The following is a 19747-nucleotide window of genomic DNA, read 5'->3' as shown; positions in this document are numbered from 1 at the left end:
ATTTATGTGTTGATTATATGGATATTGACTTGGTGTGTTTAGATACATCGGTGCATTTTTATTTGTGATTTTCTTAGTGAATTAATAATATTAACTTAATTTTATGATTTGCTTGGTGATAATATTGATTTTTCACTATTTCAGAAATTGAATTTGTGTCGTTAAACAATACTGATATTACATCGATTTTTCACCGCTGCAAAACCGGTGTCATTAACTAATATTACATCGGTAGTATACCGCTGCCAAAATTGGTGTTATTAACATATAATATTACATCGGTTTTACACCTGATGTCGTTAAGTGATACTACACCGGTTATAACCCGATGTCTAAAATGGCTGACCTTTTACATCGCCTTCATAGACATCGGTCGAAAATGTAATAGACACCAGTGGAAAATCGATGTCTATGAGAGTTTTTGTTGAAGTGAGTGGTTTGTTTTGCTGAAGCCACCCGCTTCTTGGCTTCTTTGAAGAGCTCATATACTCTTGCTGTCATGGTGACGTTGATTCTATCGATGTCCTCCATCTTCACATTCCAGAATAGCCAAGTATGTTTCCCACAAATGAAGCCAAATTGATCACGCCCGAAATCTGAGTTAGACGGAGGCCGGGTGAGCTGTCAGTGATGTTGATGAGAGGTGGCTGAGCTCTTCGGGAGTACTATTGAGGACGACTGACGAGGTGTGATGATGAAGAGGGTGGTACACGGGTCCTGCGCACACTCAGAAAAGCACCCTGTATGTTATGTAACGCCCGCCCTCCCTGCTAACCCTAAGGGACGGGGCTACGATACTCTATGTACAAATAACAGCGGAAGACGTAAAATAATTTTCTTAGTTTAATAAAAACTTTTCTTTTGTTTTCCTTTTTATCAAATCCGAACTACACTATCAGTGCCTCAATAACATGATAACAAATTTAGTAGAAACATAACATCAAGTCACACATATGGTACTACAATTCATGATACCAAAGCGTAGTTCTTTAAAAGTTTTAAAGCAGGTTCTTATTTGGTTGCCTAGCTACCGCCACACACATCTCCTTGCCTCTCCTGCTGCTCCTCTAGCTCATCCAGCTTTTTCCTTTATCTGTGGTACAAGGACAGTAAGCTGTGAGCACTCATGGCTCAGTAAGTTCCTTTCCTACTCACTAAAACCGAAAATCATAGTATAATCAAAGAATGTCTCAACATGGCATCACTTCAACTAGTCATGACATAATGTAACATACTCTTTTAAGCATATCATGCAACATGAAGAAATCATAACTAGTCATGGCATATCATAGCGTAAAGCATAGCATGAAGCATAACATAATCGTATCTAATCATGGCATATCATCATAAGGAGTCATGGCATATCATACACATGAACATATCATGGAACATAACATAATCATATCTAACCATGGCATATAAATCATCATAAGGTATATGCATATGATTTTGAAAAACATGTATCCGAAAAACATGTGTATGTCTCATGATCTTTAAAACCATTTCTTCTTACATATATATACTTGAACATAATCTCAACTTAAAGGGGATCCCGACTATGTACCACTTACATATTGCGCGCAATCTATGTAGGTCCAAGGTAGCAAGTCTTGAACCCTACAAGGCAACCATACTAGGCCCGAGTCTTACTCCATCGACCTAGGGGCACTTAGGAGCCCATCCCTAATGAGGCCCGAGTCTTATTCCATCGACCCCGGGGCGCTTATGGAGCCCACCCTTGGTACAAGCCATATAAAGTAAAGTACATGTCATACTTATACATATCATACATCATAAAAGCATGCATCACTTAGGCACGCATCATATCATAAAAGTATGCATCACTTAGGCATACATCATGTCATAAAAGTATGCATCACTTAGGCATACATCATATCATAAAGGTATGCATCACTTAGGCATACATCATGTCATAAAGGTATGCATCACTTAGGCATACATCATACCATAAAAGTATGCATCACTTAGTCATACATCATATCATAACAATATGCATCACTTAGGCATACATCCTATCATAACAATATGCATCACTTAGGCATGGATCATAAAAACATGCATATTTTAAGCATAAAACATATCATCAAGCATGCATAATTTAACCACATAGCATATCATGAAAGCATGCATATTTTAAGCACTAAACATAGCATCAAAGCATGCATATTTTAACCACATATCATAACATAAGCATGCATATTTTCAACTCATATCATATCACCAAAGCATGTAAGATTTACCCACATATCATAACATAAAACATGCATATTTTGAACTCATAACATATCGTAGAAATTCTCATCTGGTATAGCTCACAAGCATACATGTCTAAGCATAAAAGTATATCATGTGCTCATCCAATCATAAGGAACAATGTAACATGATTAATTTGGGTACTAAGCTTCCTAATCCTTTGGGTTCTTATCATGGCCGAAACCCTCTTAGGTGCCCATTTAGGTTTTAAACACATCCAAGCATGTAGAACCTAATTCATTCACATATCATTTTCATAGGAAATATCATAACCAAGATTTACTTGGACTCTAAGTTCTCCAAGTCCTTAAACCTCATTTGGCCGAATCTTAACAAGTGTGAAACAAGGTTCTAAAGGACATAAAGCATGGAAACCTTAACCATATTTATAGCATTCATTTCAAGAAATATGGTAAGCACCATTGAGTTAGTTCCTAAATTCTTTAAGCCCTTAAATTTATGTCTTGGCCGAAACTTACAAGTACTCATTTAGGTTTTCAAGCAAGCATACAAGCATGTGAACTTACTCTAACATCATGTATAAATTCATAAATGGCATCATACAAGTGGTCATGGCCGAAACTTCCCTTAGCATCAATTTAGGTCACTAACAACATATAGCATGTGAATTTTTAGCTTTCTACATTTCATATTTCATGGAGAGTGACATGAGTATGTTCAATGTAAGTTATAGGGTTTCTAGGGCATGTATCCCTTCATGGCCGAGACCTTAAGGTGTCCATTTGAATCATAGTTAAATATATAAGCATGTGAACACAATCAACATGTTATCTCAATTTCATAAGAAGCATCTTTAACACATGAGGTCTAAATTTTAGGGTTTCTAGGTCTTTAAACCCTACATGGCCGAACCTCATCAAGCATAGAATTTGTTCAAATGGCATAAAAACATAGAAAGTCATAACACATTTCATAACATGTATAAAAGTCAAGCACTATAAGTATACATTTAAATTGTGTCTTAGGTTTCCTAGGTTTTTCCTTTCTTTATCTCATAGCTTATGTTTGGCCGAAACCTTCCAAGTCTTTAAACTAGGTTTTAGGTGGCCTAAAGTATGGAAAACCTAAACAAGTTTTATGGAAAAAATATCAAAGAACTATACATATAAATTTGGTTCACAACAAGCTAGGACCCTTGTGGTCATAATTATCATATATCATGCAACCAATTTTCCTATACTCTAATTAAGCATGGGAGCATTAAACAACTTTCATATCTTATTGTCATGGAGGTTTTGAGCATGTTAAAAAATCTGTTTAAGATATTCTAAGCCATCCACCTTACCATGGCCGAAACATTAAGAGTGGTGTTCATGAGTTTCTATCAACATACAAGCATGCAACTTCTTTAAGAAACTCTATATTCTATCATATAAACATGGTGAGTTTAAATTCAAAGTATTCCTAACCCTAAACCCTTCCTTGGCCGAAAGTTGTGAGTGGGATACTTTTGGTTCCAAGTAACCTTCAAGTATGAAAACAATAATGGATCCTTAACCATTTATTTAGAGGGTTTTGTGCAAGTTAGGTAAACAAATAAATTCCCTAGCCCTTATAAAACCTTTTTGGCCAAAACTCTAGGGTTAGATACATCTCTAATCCAACATCGCATATATATAAAAATATGAGAGAAAACCTTCTTACAAAGCATAGAAAAATTATCATGAATCAAGGCTTATTTTAAACATTCCTAGGATCACAAGTCCTTCCTTTGGCCGAATTTTTCACAACTTTGTTCTAGGTTTTAAAATCCTCATAAAATCCAAAAACACATCAAAACTACTTGTACCACAGGTGAGGGGATACTTACATCCTTTTCGCTTGTGGTTCTAAAGTGTGGTGATGGAAGAAAGGGTCTCTTCTTCTTGTTCTCCTCCTTTGATTTCCCTTGGTAGCCCTCCTTTGTATCCTAGGAGGAACTTTGTTTTGGGGGCTGAAAATGGAGGAGAGGGGGCTGAGGTTCTCGGTGATGGAGAGGGGAGAATGAGAGAAATGAGAGAAAAATCAAATCTTCTCTTCACATGCTCCCTTTTATGTTAAGGGGGAAGAGGTAGCAAAATTGGTTTTTGCTTTCCTTCTCCCTTAGCCCTTTTTTTCCATTTCCTTTTTATTTTATTTATTTATTTGTTCTCATCATTCATGATGAAACAAGGGGGAATGAATCCCCTTAATGGTCCTCTTTAAGTCACGACAAAAAGAGAGAGGAAGAGGAAGAGAAAAGAAGGAAGGCAAGTTGCCTTTCTCTTGTTCTTTTCTTGTTTTCTTTTGGCTAGTTTTACTCTCATTCTTATCATGAGTTTCCCTCCTTTGCTATCAATATATTATTCCTATCCCAACTGGTTATTACCCATTAATCCTATCATTTACATCATGAGAGGTTCAAGGTTCAATCCTTGACAACTCCCTATTTTTATTTCTTTTTATTTCTTTTTGGTTCAACATTCTACTAATATTTTTCTAAGGCAAATTCATCATTCTCTTATTTTATCTTAAAAGCTTAGTGGGTGTTACATGTTAGGGACCAAGAACCAGGGAAAAAGTCTCCGGAGCAGGCCCCCCGATGCTCAAGTCAGGTACTTTTTCACCATAAACATAGTAAAGCGTAGAAAGTAGAAGACAGATGCAAAAAAGTTAGTGAGCGTACCTGCGTAAGGGAGAGGACTTCCCTTTTTATATGACAGTGCGTACTTCTGACCTCTAACAAGTGTCAGGGAATGTCAGATGTCAGATCTTGTCTAGTAGTGAGTAACACATGACATCCTCTTATAGGTCAGAGGAAGGCTCTGTTAGCAGCGAGTCACAGACCATTAGAATATACCCTGACACACAGCAATTATTCTCTGACAGGTGGTTATGATTCTCTGACGTAGTTGTCATTTTTGTTGATCGGACCTGGACAAGAGAACTCTTGACAACCAGCAGTCGACGAGCCTGACCTAGATATATTTGAGTAGTCCGCCATATCCTGACCGGGTGTATCAAGTTCTTATATGTAAGTCTGTTGTGAGAAAACCTGACCGGTAGAGATAGTTCCTACTCTTCCTTCACTGATCCTTATATTACCAGTCTGAATTCCTGATCTGGACATCTCGACCGAGCAACTAGTCTAAATTCCTGATCTAGACATCCTGACCGAGCAATCAGTCCGAATTCTCGATCTGGGCATCCCGACCGAGCATTAACTGGTTAGCAGCTTTTAACAGTTATAGCCCTTCTGTGGAGTGATACGCTCCCTCGACCTCTGACTACCACGTCCCCTGGACTTCTGACTGCCACGTCCTCTTAACTTCTGCCTGCCATGTCCACTTGACTTTTGACTATGACGTCCTTTTGACTTCTGACTGCCACGTCCCCTTGAATTTTGATTGTCACACCCACTTGACTTTTGATTGCTACGCCCCCTTGACTAGACTCTACCATTATGCACCGTATCAGTGGATATTTTTGTTAGTTAGAGCCCTAGAGCCAATTATATGATGATTGTTGTATGAACTCATTGTATTATATTCCTATATATATATATAAAGGCATTTGTTTTGGTTATTATACTTACTTGTATTGGTGCCAAATAACTAAGTATAATAGCATCCTTGAGTAGAAGGTTCCTATCTATATCAATCGATTGGTTGAATCGATAGTGAGATGATATAGAGAACACTACTCTTAATCATTCCTAGTCAAGTATTAACATTCAAGGACAATGTTAATGCGACGAAACTAGCATGTAGGTCAACTCGATGACTTGATCTCACAAGTCATGGATATAGAGACATCAAGTTGACACATGAGTATGCATTGGAGAATGTATACTAAATGACCCGCCATGAGAAAGTATCATGGATCGTTATATGAGTGTCATATACTTTCTCATATGGCTATTAGTATGATTATTAGTCCTTGGACCTGAAGTCACCATGGTTCCCTACATAAGGAGTTACATACTTTAGCTTCGTCAAACGTCACCCGTAACTGGGTAGACTATAAAGGCGATTACTGGGTATGTAACAAATTATGCGAAGAGATGTGAGTGATGTAGATGGAATCTATCCCTCCTATATAACGGGAGAGACATCGTTATTCTTGATAGAGTGAGACCACTAAGTGCATGGCCATACCCAAGTGAGTCAATATGAGATATTGAGCTCATTTGATTAGAGTGACTCTACTTGGAGTTTAAGATTTAGATTGATTAGAGGATGACACGGTCTATGCCTCAAATTGATCAATCTAGGTGTCAAGGATAGAAGGGCACTTGTCATATATTGTGAAGAGTCACAATTAGTAGTCATAAGGTGATGTTGGATCTTAACATTCTTGTAACTTGGGTAGTAATGATGTGTTGCTAGATACCGCTCATTACTTATGCTTCTAAATGGATTTAGGAGCATTGCCAACGTTACAAGAACCTATAGGGTCACACACAAAGGACAATTAGATGGAGATTATATAACACCCATTTGATCCCTAAGTTATTTTATGAGAATTGTTGCATGATTAGAATAAGCCTTATGTGAATATATCCAAAAATAAAAGAAAAATGGAACCAAAAAGAGGCATGACCAAGGTTTGAACCTTGGACCTCTTAGTAAGTAGTTCTATGTCATAACCAGTAGCCCCAACAGGGGTGTGCTGTTATAAAATAGAGGGATATTGTAGTTAAAGGTAGGGAAAGAGAAGGCTCCCTTCACTAAGAAGGAAAAGTTAAAGTTTTCTTCTTATTCTTTCAATGAGAAGTTTGTTTTGCCTTCTCCCTTCATTGAAAATAAATAAGAAAATGAGTAGGAAAACTTCATTTGCTCTCTCTTCCTCCTTCTCTCCACCGAAATCAAGCTTCTTCTCTTCACCATTGCCGAAACCCAAACCAAAGGATTTTCTCTCTAGGAAAGCTTCCCAAGCGAGGTTACTTCACCTAGTAAATCAAGCGAGAGGATGTAAGTATCCCCCTCACCTACAGTACAAGGAGCCTCCTACATTTTCTATTTAAAAAAAAATGTTTTGAAAAACTTAGTATGGATCTTTGTTCCTTAAGTTTCGGCTATAAAAAGAATAAAGAGGTTAAGGAAAGTTAAGATGTAAACCATGCTTGTACATGATCCCTTATGGTTTGTAACTCACTACATGATGTTAGGTTAAGGTTTTTAATGGTTGATATTGCTTAGATCTTGGAACTTTGCTTTTGAAGTTTCGGCCATGAAAAGATGAGGATGGTTAGAGAAAGTTTAAATGAAAACTATGCTTGTTTAGGATCCCTTTATGGTTTGTAACTCACTACATGATGTTAGGTTATGGTTTTTAATGTTTGATATTACTTAGATCTTGGAACTTTGCTCCTTGAAGTTTTAGCCATGAAAAGATAAGGATGGTTAGAGAAAGTTTAAATGAAAACTATGCTTGTTTATGATCCTTTTATGGTTTGTAACTCACTACATGATGTTAGGTTAAGGTTTTTAATGTTTGATATTACTTAGATCTTGGAACTTTGCTCCTTGAAGTTTCGCCCATGCAAAGATAAGGATGGTTAGAGAAAGTTTAAATGAAAACTATGCTTGTTTATTATCCCTTTTTGGTTTGTAACTCACTACATGATGTTAGGTTAAGGTTTTTCATGTTTGATGTTACTTAGATCTTGGAACCTTGCTCTTTAGGGATTCGGCCATGAAAAATTAAAGATGTTTAGGAAAAAAGTTTGAATGAAAACTATGCTTGTTTATGATCCCTTATGATTTGTAACTCACTATATGATGTTAGATTAGAGTTTTCATGCTTCATGTTGCTTAAAAATCTAAAACCATGCTCATAAGGTTTCGGCCAAGAAGGAATAAAGGAATTAGAGGAAGTCTTAGAATCTAATTATGTTTGTTTATGAATCCTCATTATATGTCACCCACTATATGAAGTTAGTTTAAGATTTTCATTCTTCATGTTGAAGAAAAAGATTGAGAACCATGCTACTAGGGTTCGGCCAAGAAGAAAAAAAAAAGAAAGGATTAGGTTAAAAGCTAACTAGGGTCTCTAAAGCCCATACATGCTATGTTAAGTATTATAAGAACTCAAGTATTTAATTTCCATGTCTTATGTTACTTGAAAACCCAAGAAGCATGCTCACAAGTTTCGGCCAAGACAAGAGAATTAGGTTAGGAAGCTACCTAGGGTTCCTAAGGGACTCACTTGTTATATTAAATGTTATGAGAACTTAAGTATTTGATTTCCATGTTTTATGTTGCATAAAACCTAGGATTCATGCTTTTGATGGTTCGGCCAAGTTAGGTTTTAGGGTTTGTAGGAAGTTCAAAATCTTAATCATGCATGATAATGATTCTACATGATATGGTATGAAATTTTATGTTATAATATGCTTTATGTTATGTACACACATGCCATCATGTTATGATTCCTTAGATTATGCTCTATGTTATGTATGCTATGCTTCATGATATGCTAAGAACATGCTATGTTTCATGATATGCTAAGAACATGCTATGTTTTCATGATATGACAAGAACATGCTATGTTATATGATATGACAAGGACATGATATGTTTATGAAAGGCTTATGTAAGATGAAAAACCTAAGAGATGCTTCCCTTAAGTTGGGATCAAGAGCACTCTTCATGATATGACAAGAACATGATATGCCATGATATGACAAGAACATGATATGTATGATATGATAAGAAACATGATATGCTATTTTACTTTTGTATGGCTTATACCAAAGGTGGGCTCCATAAGCGCCCCTAGGTTGATGGTCTATGAAACGGGCCTAGTAAAAGGGATGGGCTCCTAAGTTGTCCCTAGGTCGATGGTCTATGAAATGGGCCTAGTTCCTAGTAGGTTCAAGATTAGCTACCTTGGATCTATTTAGGATGCGCGCATATATGTATGCATGTGGTACAAGCCGGGCCCTCATGTTGAGATTATGTTTAAGTATATATATGATATATGTTTTCAAAAGGACATCTTGCATATATATTCATTCATGACACATGTTTTCAAAATAATATCTCGCATCTACAAGTTCATGTTATATGATTTTTCTTATGATTATGTGAGATACTTTTGAAAATATGTCTATGATGCTTATATGATCATGTTATGATTTTATGTTAATACTCTCACATGATATGATATGATTTTATGTTTATGCTCTCACATGATAGGATATGATTTCATGTTTATGTGCTCACATTATATGATATGATTTTATGTTTATGCTCTCACATGATAGGATATGAGTTCATTTTTATGTGCTCACATTATATGATATGATTTTATGTTTATGCTCTCACATGCTATGATAAGATTTTATGTTTACGCATGAGTTGTGATTTTTGTGAGTAGGAATTCACTACAAGAAAATTGGGATTCTACAACACTTAAACGACAACGCTTTTTATAAAAAGCGTTGTCTATTTTTTTTTAACAACGCTTTTAGTGAAAAGCGTTGTCTATTTCATTATTTTCTTATTAATAGACAACGCTTTTCTAAAAACCGTTGTCTATTAGTGATTTTTACAGGTCAAAGACAACGCTTCGTAAAAAGCGTTGTCTATTAGACTTTGTTTTAGTGTCTACGACAACGTTTTTTAAAAAGTGTTGTCTATTGTTAAGTTCTCATCTAAATCTTGATTAATACAAACCATTGGATCTAAGTAAGGAGTAGAAAACCTGAACCCTTCTCCCAACTCCTATCTTCTGATCGTTTTTATCCCGAACCCTTCTCCCAACTCCTCATCTCACGCGGCCTTCTCCATCCAACTCCTCTCCGGCGAACCACTCCTCCGAACTCCTCTCCGTCAAGACCACACCTTCGTCAAGCGGTAGATCCTGGTGCTAAGGCGATCGACCACGACAGATCGACCCATCTCTTCGCCTCCTTCACCCCCGACGTTGAGGCAGTGACTGGTATAAGGAGGACAAGATGAGCGTGTGTCCAGTGCTAGCCTTGGACACCCATGGCAACCTGGACGAGCAGATCACGCAGCTCATGCAGTGCAAGCCGCTCGCCGAACAGGAGGATACATCTCGCCCTTTCCCTCGCTTATTTTCATCCGATCGCTCCTTCAATTTATTCCTTCTCTGGTCAGGATGTTTGTTTTGGGGGTTTTCTGCTCGATTCATGTGTATTCTTTATAGATCTGAGGTTGAGTGGGTATTTAGCAATTTACAGATCTGCGATGCGTATTCATGCATACCTCTCTTCCTTCCTTGCAAAATTTCCATTTTTTTTAACGTTCTTCCATGATCTTATCACTGCCTGTGGATGCGAGGGGCAGGCCCCGATCGAGCCCAACAAGCATATTTCCTCCATGGTAGAGGAGGCAGCGAGGTTAGCTAGGCATTTCTGCGAGATGGAGTGGCCTGTGCTCGTCTTCCTCGATTCCCACCACCCAAACAAGCCTGAGCCTCCTTATCCGCCTCACTACGTTGTGGGATCAGGGGAGGAGGATCTGGTTCCAGGTACCTTCTCACTACTCGTTTAGGGTTGAAGCTAACTTGTTTGTTGAATTGCCTGTGTGGATGAGTTCTAGTGGGATCTGTATATTGACGAGATATTTGTTTCTAGTGTTTCTGTATATTATTTTTATCTCTTGGATGTTTGCACAATGTCATCTGGAAGCTTCAAGACAGGATGATGCCAATACTGAGTTTGTCTAATAGTTAAAAGCTCTAGATTAACACCCATACTCTCCAAATTTAACACTATGAAAATGCTAGTTTAATTTTGTTTCTTCTATATACTAGCTGCCACATAAGAAATCTCTATTGGTTAAATTCATATTTATTCTACTCACCCTGCACAGACTAAAGGCGCCATCCATTCATCTTTCTTCACGAGAATTCTGTGTTGCCGAACCAGAGTGTTTCCCCCTCCTGTTTGGCTTTAGCAATCATTTTTTGTCCACACATTTAAACTTGTAAGATAAGATAAACAGAGAGATTAAAGATGAAGAGTTTGAATTTGAAACAAGGTATATGGAATATCCTAAAACTTATTATGGGACTTTCGAGCACCAGTAGTACCACAGCTTACCTCTACTACTAAACTGTTCTAAGTTGATCGAAAACTTGTAAATTAGATGTCTGTGCTTTACCACTATTTTTGTAGCTGGATCCTTTTACTCAGTTTTGCAGTTTTATGGTTGTATAGCAGATGAGTTGAGCTAGAGCATTTAAAGAGGAGGATTCCGTTGTCATGTATAAAGTTGGTGAGCTTAACATGCCTGTTGGGTTTCTATTCTTTCACAAAGCTTTCATATTGAGCCGCAGGAGGCAAGCAGGAAGAAATCAAACGCCCTGTTGATGGACCAGCCGCAGGAGGCAAGCTTCCAGATGACATTGTGATTGGGTTTCTAGTTACATGCATTAACTGTTTGTTCTATTAACAAGGAATAGAGGTAAATGCTTCTATTCCCTTCTTGTGTCTTGCTAATTGCTAAAAGTTCACAATGAGTTCACATTGTTAAGACATTAGCTTTTGCAGTCCAATGTTTCTTTAGTGTTTTTTTTCCCCTATGAAAATAATATTTGAAATTTCTTGCAGTTTATCATTGTGAGTTAATAACTATATTTATAAGTTTTTAAATAAAATTTCAGGTTAGGGTGCTTTGCGAAAAAGCTAAGGAGGTTTTAATGGAAGAAAGCAATGTTCAGGTAGACATTACTTCTTTTAAGTAAGTTATTCAATTTAGTTAAGGCCCTTGTTAAAGTATAACATTGCTGAATTTCCTTGAAGTTGTTCACTCGCATGCTGGCCATGATCATTCTCTATTAAAATTAGAAAGGAATGTAAACAACACAAACATCAACTGATGTCTCATAAGAAGTTCTTATAGAACTTCATTGGTTGTAGGCGTAGAAGCTTACTATAGATCTGTATTATTGAACTTTAGGATATTTGCTTATATTACAAGATATATACTTCATGTAAATATGAAATAAAAAACACTTCAAACTTACTATATATACTTCATGTATTACACGATATTTGCTTTCTTTCTATAGTTTGAAGAAACGTTGCATTTCTGCCAGCTTTCTTTTTTTTTTTTTCTGCAAGCATTTCATTTCTGAGTTATGAGTTTTGGTTCATTTATAGAAAATAGCTAGTAGAAGTAATTTTTTGGTTCAAACTATTGACTGTAATTTTTTGTTTATATTTCAGGCCAACTGTTCAATCTGTTCAAAGCTCACAAAGATCCTAGACAAAATCCAATTGCTTATTCCTGTAATAGATTGAGAAAGACAAGCTACTTCTTCAGTATTGTGGTAGTAATTACTGTACTGTTTTGTTCCGTTCTCAAGCCGAAAATAATTTTTGAGTGTAGCTAGTAGAAGTAAACAGATTGTTGGCTTCGAGGACGGCTAGTTATTTTGTGCTCTTTTGTTTTATTTGTGAATATCACTATCTACTTTGAAACAGAATTAGTGTTAATTTCTCATGTAATTAAATACTAATATTACTTCAATGTCAGAATTTTATTATTTTGGTATGAGTTTGAAATCATTAGCTGAGTTGATTATATGTAAAATTCGAATCTAGACATGGTAAAAGAAAAATAATAGTTTCATAAATATAAAAATAATGATTTTTAAATTTTTTTTTTTATTTTTTTTCTTTAAAACGACAACGCTTTTAAAGCGTTGCAAAAAGTGTTGTCTTTGTAAAAAAACAACAACGCTTTTAAAGCGTTGTAATAGTATTGCAAAAGCGTTGTCTTCGCTACAAACAACAACGCTTTAAAAGCGTTGTCGTTGAGCAGACTTTTAACAACAGTGCCTTTAACAACGCTTTTTCAGGCACAAAGACAACGCTTTAAAAGCGTTGTCTATTAGTTTTTTTCTTGTAGTGCGAAAGGGACTTACTAAGCCTATGTGCTTATAGTTTTATGTTTCCTTGTACTGCAGAAAAAGGAAAAGAGTGGCTAAGCTAAGAGGAGCAGTAAGAAGGGCAAGAATGTGTTTGGAAGTGGCATGGTAGAATAGATCCCTTTGTGTTTCGAAACTTATATTTATGCCTTTATCTTTTATGTGAACCATGTTTAACTATATGCTTGATAACTACTTGAACTAGCATGGATAGATTATACTCTTATGTTTTATTGTTTCATGTGGTATGCTCATGACATCATGAATCATGTTTTAAGTAGTGATGATAAATCAAGTTACATGTTATGTTTGAAGGATTAGTATGTTAAGCATGTTTACTATGTTATATGATGATATGGTTCACATGTCATGTTTAGTCCATATGCATATGATTAAATTAAATTTTAGACAACCCACTTCCGCTGCCATAGTTCATATGCATATACATGTATGTATGTTTCAGTACAAGTAACCCCGTCCCTTCTTTAATAGCAGTGGAGGGGCGGGCGTTACAGTTTGGTATCAGAGCATGTCTGTCTTTCCACTACACACATACATCAAGCCTACATCCTGCCGCTACAAGTAAGAATTTCTATGTCTACTCTATTTTTTTTATGTACGATAAGGAATGCTTTAATTTAAGTATGCATGACTACTCTATTTTTTTTATTTATGATAAGTTACAGTTTTAGTCTAAGTATGCATGATGGTAGGTTAGGAATAATAATAACTTATGCTAGCCTTGTTGTCATTTATGAAGATAAGCATGACTAGAAGGCGTAATACCAGAGCCGATGAAGCGGTACCCCCACCTGATCTGATGCATGTAGTCACTGAACTTCAGCGTCAGGTCACAGAACAGCAGTAAATAATAAATACTCTGATGAATCAGCAAGGGAACCCTGCTACCCCACCCGGGAATCAGAATGCGATGTCAGTTATACCTGCAGCTGCACCTGTACCACCGGTAGGCCCAGCCCCAGTGGTTCGACAGGAGGCGTATCTGATTCAGTGGCAGAGGCTGAAGCCGGAAGCTTTCTCTGGTAACTGTGAGCCATGTGATGCCCAAGCCTAGTTCAAGACTGTGGAGAGCATAGTGGAGCTATTGGATTGGCCCGAACACGAGAAGGTCAAGTGTGCATCGTTCTGCCTTACGGGCGATGCCAGAATGTGGTGGGACCGAGTCAAAGCAAAGAGACAAGTGAATCAAATGAGATGGACGGACTTCGAGACTGAATTCTTCGAGGAATTCTTCCACATACGTGTGGCCAATAAGCACTACGACGAGTTCACCGAGTTCCGACAAGGTGACCTACCAGTTAATGAAGCTGTGAAGAGATTCAACCGTCTAGCGCGCCTATGCCCAGAGTTGGTCAACACCGGTCAGACTTATGCTGAAGATGCTCATACCCGAGATAGCTCTGAATGTGGCCAGCGGAGTTAATAGACCGTAGACTGCCGAAGAGCTAATCAGCAGTACCCTGATCACCGAACACTATTTGAAGGCGCTGCACGAAGGCAAGAGCCAAGCCCAATCAGGAGGACAGAAACCTCAAAATACCATAGCCAGCTGGAAAGGAAACCACAGTGGCAAGAGAAAGCAATGGAACGACTCTAAGGGTGGTCCAGCAAGCAAGCAACCCACGTTCCTTCAGTGTACCACATGTGGGAAGAAGCATCCAGGAATATGTCGTATAGGCACAAATAGGTGCTACAACTGTGGATTGGAAGGACATATGGCCAGAAACTGTCCTACTCAGGTTCAGACACCTCCCCAGCAGTATGTCCAGAACTAAGGTGCCCCCTCACAACTACACCTGATGCAAGCTGCAATAGAAGGCCCTCAGATAAGCCAAGGGAGATTGGAAATTCCGCCTGTTGCAACGAATGCCATAATCTTCTCCCTCACCAAGGAAGATGCGGCAAATGCTTCTACCGTTGTTACAGGTTAGATATTTATTTTTAGTCAGCATGCTACCGTATTATTTGATACTGGGGTGACACACTCGTTCGTCTCAACACCTTTCACAAGGAAGATAGACATGTCACCACAAGCCTTAGATTGCGAGTTCCTAACGACCCTACCTTCGGGAGAAGTAATGTCATCTACTCATATGCTATGAGCGGCACCCCATCAGAATCACAGACAGAGAACTCTACTGTGATCTAATAGTGCTTGACATGCAGGATTATGATATTATTTTAGGCATGGATTTCCTGAGCAAGTACGGTGCTTCGATAGAGTATCGTAAGAGAAAAGTGATTTTCCGGCCTAAAGTAAAGCCGATGTTTGAATTTATTGGGAAGCCAAGGGAAATCATGTGCTACGTGGTCGAAAATATGTCCGGACAGCTCTCTACCTTGACTATAGCACCGACGCTGTTCGACGATATATTGGGGAAGCAAATCCGTGTCCCAAGCATCAAAAGGATCAATCAAGAGGTCTAGAATGATGGATTCTGTATCGCTGACAGTGGAATATTATACCTCAGGGATCGCTTATGTATTCCCGACGATCTAGAGTTGTGAAAGAAGATACTGGAAGAAGCCCATGCAACATCCTATGCGATGCATCCTGGATCTACCAAGATGTACCAAGACCTGAAAAAGAAATTCTGGTGGTTATGTATGAAAAGAGACGTGGCTCAGTATGTCAGTACCTGTCTGACCTGCCAGAGGGTTAAAGCAGAACACCAAAGACCTGGAGGAGTACTACAGCCAATACAAATTCCGGAATGGAAATGAGAAGATATCTCTATGGACTTCATTTAAGGATTACCCAAAACGACAAACGGCTACGACGCTATATGGGTAATCGTGGACAGATTGACGAAATCCGCCCACTTCCTAGCAATCAAGATGACCTATTCGATTGAGCAACTGGCTCAATTATATGTCAAAGAAATTATTAGATTACATGGGATTCCTAAAACCATTATTTCTGACAGAGATGGTCGCATTATTTCACATTTCTGGGAATGTGTTCAGAAGGCTCTTGGCACAAAGCTATTGTTCAGTACTGCCTTCCACCCTCAGATCGACGGACAAACAGAAAGGGTGAACCAAGTACTAGAAGATATTGTAGGACCGTTGGGCCAGCTAGAAGGGTTGGTAAATAACCTGTGAATTAAAAACAAACAACCCTTCCTCGAACGATTAAGCTAACACTTGTAAAATGAATTAAGCAGATAAATAAAAGCATAAAAGAAAAGACGAGGCACCAGATGTTTACTTGGTTGCAACCGATGTGGTTGTTAATCCAAGGAAGATTAAGCTCAAAAACTCCTTCAGGCGGAGAAGCCTCTTACAGCGTTTAGGCACAGAAAATAGAAGCTTAACTACAACTAAAGTACACAAGTGTTTTGAAATAGAATGATCGTGATTATTGAAAAGCTTCTGGACCAAGGCTATATTTATAGCCTTGGTCGGGGCGCTTGGATGGGTTCCGAGCGCCCTGGGGGGATAAAATTTATCCCCCAACGGTTGGATCGAGTCAAAGCTCGATCCTGTGAAAAAGTCCCTTCCGGGCGCCCCGGATGGTTCCGGGCGCCCCGGACAGCTCCGGGCGCCCTGGAGCCAAAAGTCAACCCAGTTGACTTTTGGTCCGTGCTCTCTTCTCTGGTTCAGCTCGCCTCTGGTCCGGGTCTTTCTGCTCCGGCTCCGCTTGCTTGGGTGATCTCTGACATCCGGAATAGGGCTCACCCGAACCCATCTTCCGGTCTTCTCGAGCGTGCTTCCCTCCGGCTTCTCGTCCCTCGGAATTACCCCACCAGCATACTCATCCGCAGACTTCGTCCCTCGGTCGCACCCCGTGCCGACCTTCGCGCTAGCTGCGTCTCTTGCTCCCCGAGTAATCTTCCGCTCCGGCTTTCGTACCTCGGAACCACCGCGTGCACTTCCTTCTCGTCCGCCGGTGTACTCTTCCGCAGCACCTCGTCGCTCGGACGCACCGCGTGCCGTCCTTCTCGCTAGCTGCGTCTTCCGCTCGAGTACCTGTGCTCCTAAGCTCCTGCACACTTAGACACAAGGTTAAATACAACGCAGGACCTAACTTAACTTGTTGATCACACCAAAATAACCTTGGGGTTCCAACAATCTCTCCCTTTTTGGTGTGATCAACCCAAGTTAAGCTAGGGTCAACACAGATATAAAATAAAATTAAGTCAATTAACTTAATTTGCAATTTAAGTGCAAAAGGGTAGAAAAAATTAGATTTCAAAAAAATTTAATTTTCAATATTTCTACCTCCCCCTAGACTTATACTTTCTCTTCTCCCCCTTTGATCACAATAAGAATGGGGTTTAAAAAAAAACAATCTAAGGGTTAAAGACTTTAGAAAAAAATATCTCTAAATCAAATCAAAAAAATTTCTAAGTCATTAAGAGCAATTTCGAGAATCTTTGAAAATTTTGCAATAATTTTCACAAAAAAAATCATTCTAAGCCCAAATATTTATGCAAGAAAATTTATCAGAATTGATAACGTAAAAAAATTTTCTTTGCATTTATTTAATTGTTGTTCTAATGCTCTTTATCAACAGGATTTAAATTTCCATTTTAATTTATCAAAACTTCTTAAATCACACTGTTTCAAATTTAAAGCCACAAATATTAAACATGCAACAATTTGTATCATGTTAATTTCTATTATTTTTTGAATTTCAACTTCACAAAAATATTCAAATAGCATAAATTCTAACTTGATAAAATTCCTCAATAATATAAAAAAATCTTTCGGCAATGTGCAAAATTCGTTTGAAAGAATTTTTTCTAATTTGCCAGAATTTTTTAACAATAAGAATTTGCAGAAATCTTTTAATAATAGATTTCTTAATCCGAAAATATTTTTCGATGAATCAATTTCTAATTCATAAAACTTTTTCAATAAAGTAATTTGTAATTCCAAATTTTTAGGACCAGAAAAAGTTTTCGATAATATTTCTAAGTTGCATAATTCTTTCGAAAAACTTCTTTGTGATTCACAAAAGTTTTTTAGCAAAGTTTCCAACTTGCAAAATTCTTTTGTTAAGATATTTTGAAATTCGAAGAACTCTTTTGATAATATTTCAAATTTGCAGGATAAGTTTGACAATTGATTTTCTAATATAAAAAACTCTTTCGATGATTCGCAAAAATTTTCAGGCAATTCTTCGATTGAATCATTCAATTGATCAGAGGTTCGAGTCCATACCTGACTTACCTTGTCAGTAATTGATTCTCCCCCTATCGAGTTGCTTTCTTCCGAAGATTCTCCCCCTTCATCGATCTCGGGATGTACTTCGGCTGTTGTAGTACTTACCTCGATTTCGGACTCTTCTGTCGGTGGCTCGGTGTCTATTGAGGTGTCAGCTTCTGAAGGTTCTTCGTAGAGCTGCAAGAACTTTTCCCAAAGTTCTTTTGCGCTTTCATAATCTGCGACCTTTTTGAAATCTTCCTTTGGTATTACATTCAGAAGATAATATTTTGCCCGCCCATTTGCCATAGACTCCTCACGTTGCTTTTCGTTCCAGAGGCGTAGATCGAGTCCTTCTCCGTTCGTGTTCTTTGGTTCTTCATAACCAAATTTCATTATTAAAGAAATACCAGAATCTGAGTTAAGGTATACCTCCATGTTTTGTTTCCAGATGTAATACTCCCCCTCGAATGCAGGTGGGTAGTCGCTAGCTCCGGCCATCGTTTTTGTTGTGTCAGACGGCGGTTAGTCCTTCTGAGGTGTACTTGGCTCTGATACCACTTGTAGGACCGTTGGGCCGGCTAGAAGGGTTGGTAAATAACCTGTCAATTAAAAACAAACAACCCTTCCTCGAATGATTAAGCTAACACTTGTAAAATGAATTAAGCAGATAAATAAAAGCATAAAAGAAAAGACGAGGCACCAGATGTTTACTTGGTTGCAACCGATGTGGTTGTTAATCCAAGGAAGATTAAGCTCAAAAACTCCTTTAGGCGGAGAAGCCTCTTATAGTGTTTAGGCACAGAAAATAGAAGCTTAACTACAACTAAAGTACACAAGTGTTTTGAAATAGAATGATCGTGATTATTGAAAAGCTTCTGGACCAAGGCTATATTTATAGCCTTGGTCGGGGCGCCTGGATGGGTTCCGGGCGCCCTGGGGGATAAAATTTATCCCCCAACGGTTGGATCGAGTCAAAGCTCGATCCTGTGAAAAAGTCCCTTCCGGGCGCCCCGGATGGTTCCGGGCGCCCCGGACAGCTCCGGGCGCCCCGGATAGTTCCGGGCGCCCCGGAGCCAAAAGTCAACCCAGTTGACTTTTGGTCCGTGCTCTCTTCTCTGGTTCAGCTCGCCTCTGGTCCGGGTCTTTCTGCTCCGGCTCCGCTTGCTTGGGTGATCTCTGACATCCGGAATAGGGCTCACCCGAACCCATCTTCCGGTCTTCTCGAGCGTGCTTCCCTCCGGCTTCTCGTCCCTCGGAATTACCGCGTGTCCCTTCTCGTCCACCAGCGTACTCATCCGCAGACTTCGTCCCTCGGTCGCAACCCATGCCGACCTTCGCGCTAGCTGCGTCTCTTGCTCCCCGAGCAATCTTCCGCTCCGGCTTTCGTACCTCGGAACCACCGCATGCACTT

The 19747-nt window shown here is 38.6% G+C and overlaps 1 long non-coding RNA gene across 4 annotated transcripts; it reads left to right on the top strand.

The window, feature by feature from the left end:
• Nucleotides 1–10253: 10253 nt before the first annotated feature.
• On the top strand, nt 10254–12619 carry LOC122001408. Of its 4 annotated transcripts, none has more exons than XR_006117351.1 (4): nt 10254–10755; nt 11450–11693; nt 11893–11949; nt 12458–12619. It is a non-coding gene; the product is annotated as an uncharacterized LOC122001408 (long non-coding RNA). The 4 variants fall into 4 exon arrangements; XR_006117349.1 differs by having other exon boundaries at nt 11447–11693; XR_006117350.1 differs by having other exon boundaries at nt 11431–11693.
• The last annotated feature ends 7128 nt before the right edge of the window (nt 12620–19747 follow it).

The sequence above is a fragment of the Zingiber officinale genome, chromosome 7A, assembly GCF_018446385.1.
Source record: "Zingiber officinale cultivar Zhangliang chromosome 7A, Zo_v1.1, whole genome shotgun sequence".
Lineage (NCBI taxonomy): Eukaryota > Viridiplantae > Streptophyta > Magnoliopsida > Zingiberales > Zingiberaceae > Zingiber > Zingiber officinale.
Note: the sequence above shows the minus strand (reverse complement) of the source record. Positions and strands in the feature narration are given on the sequence as shown.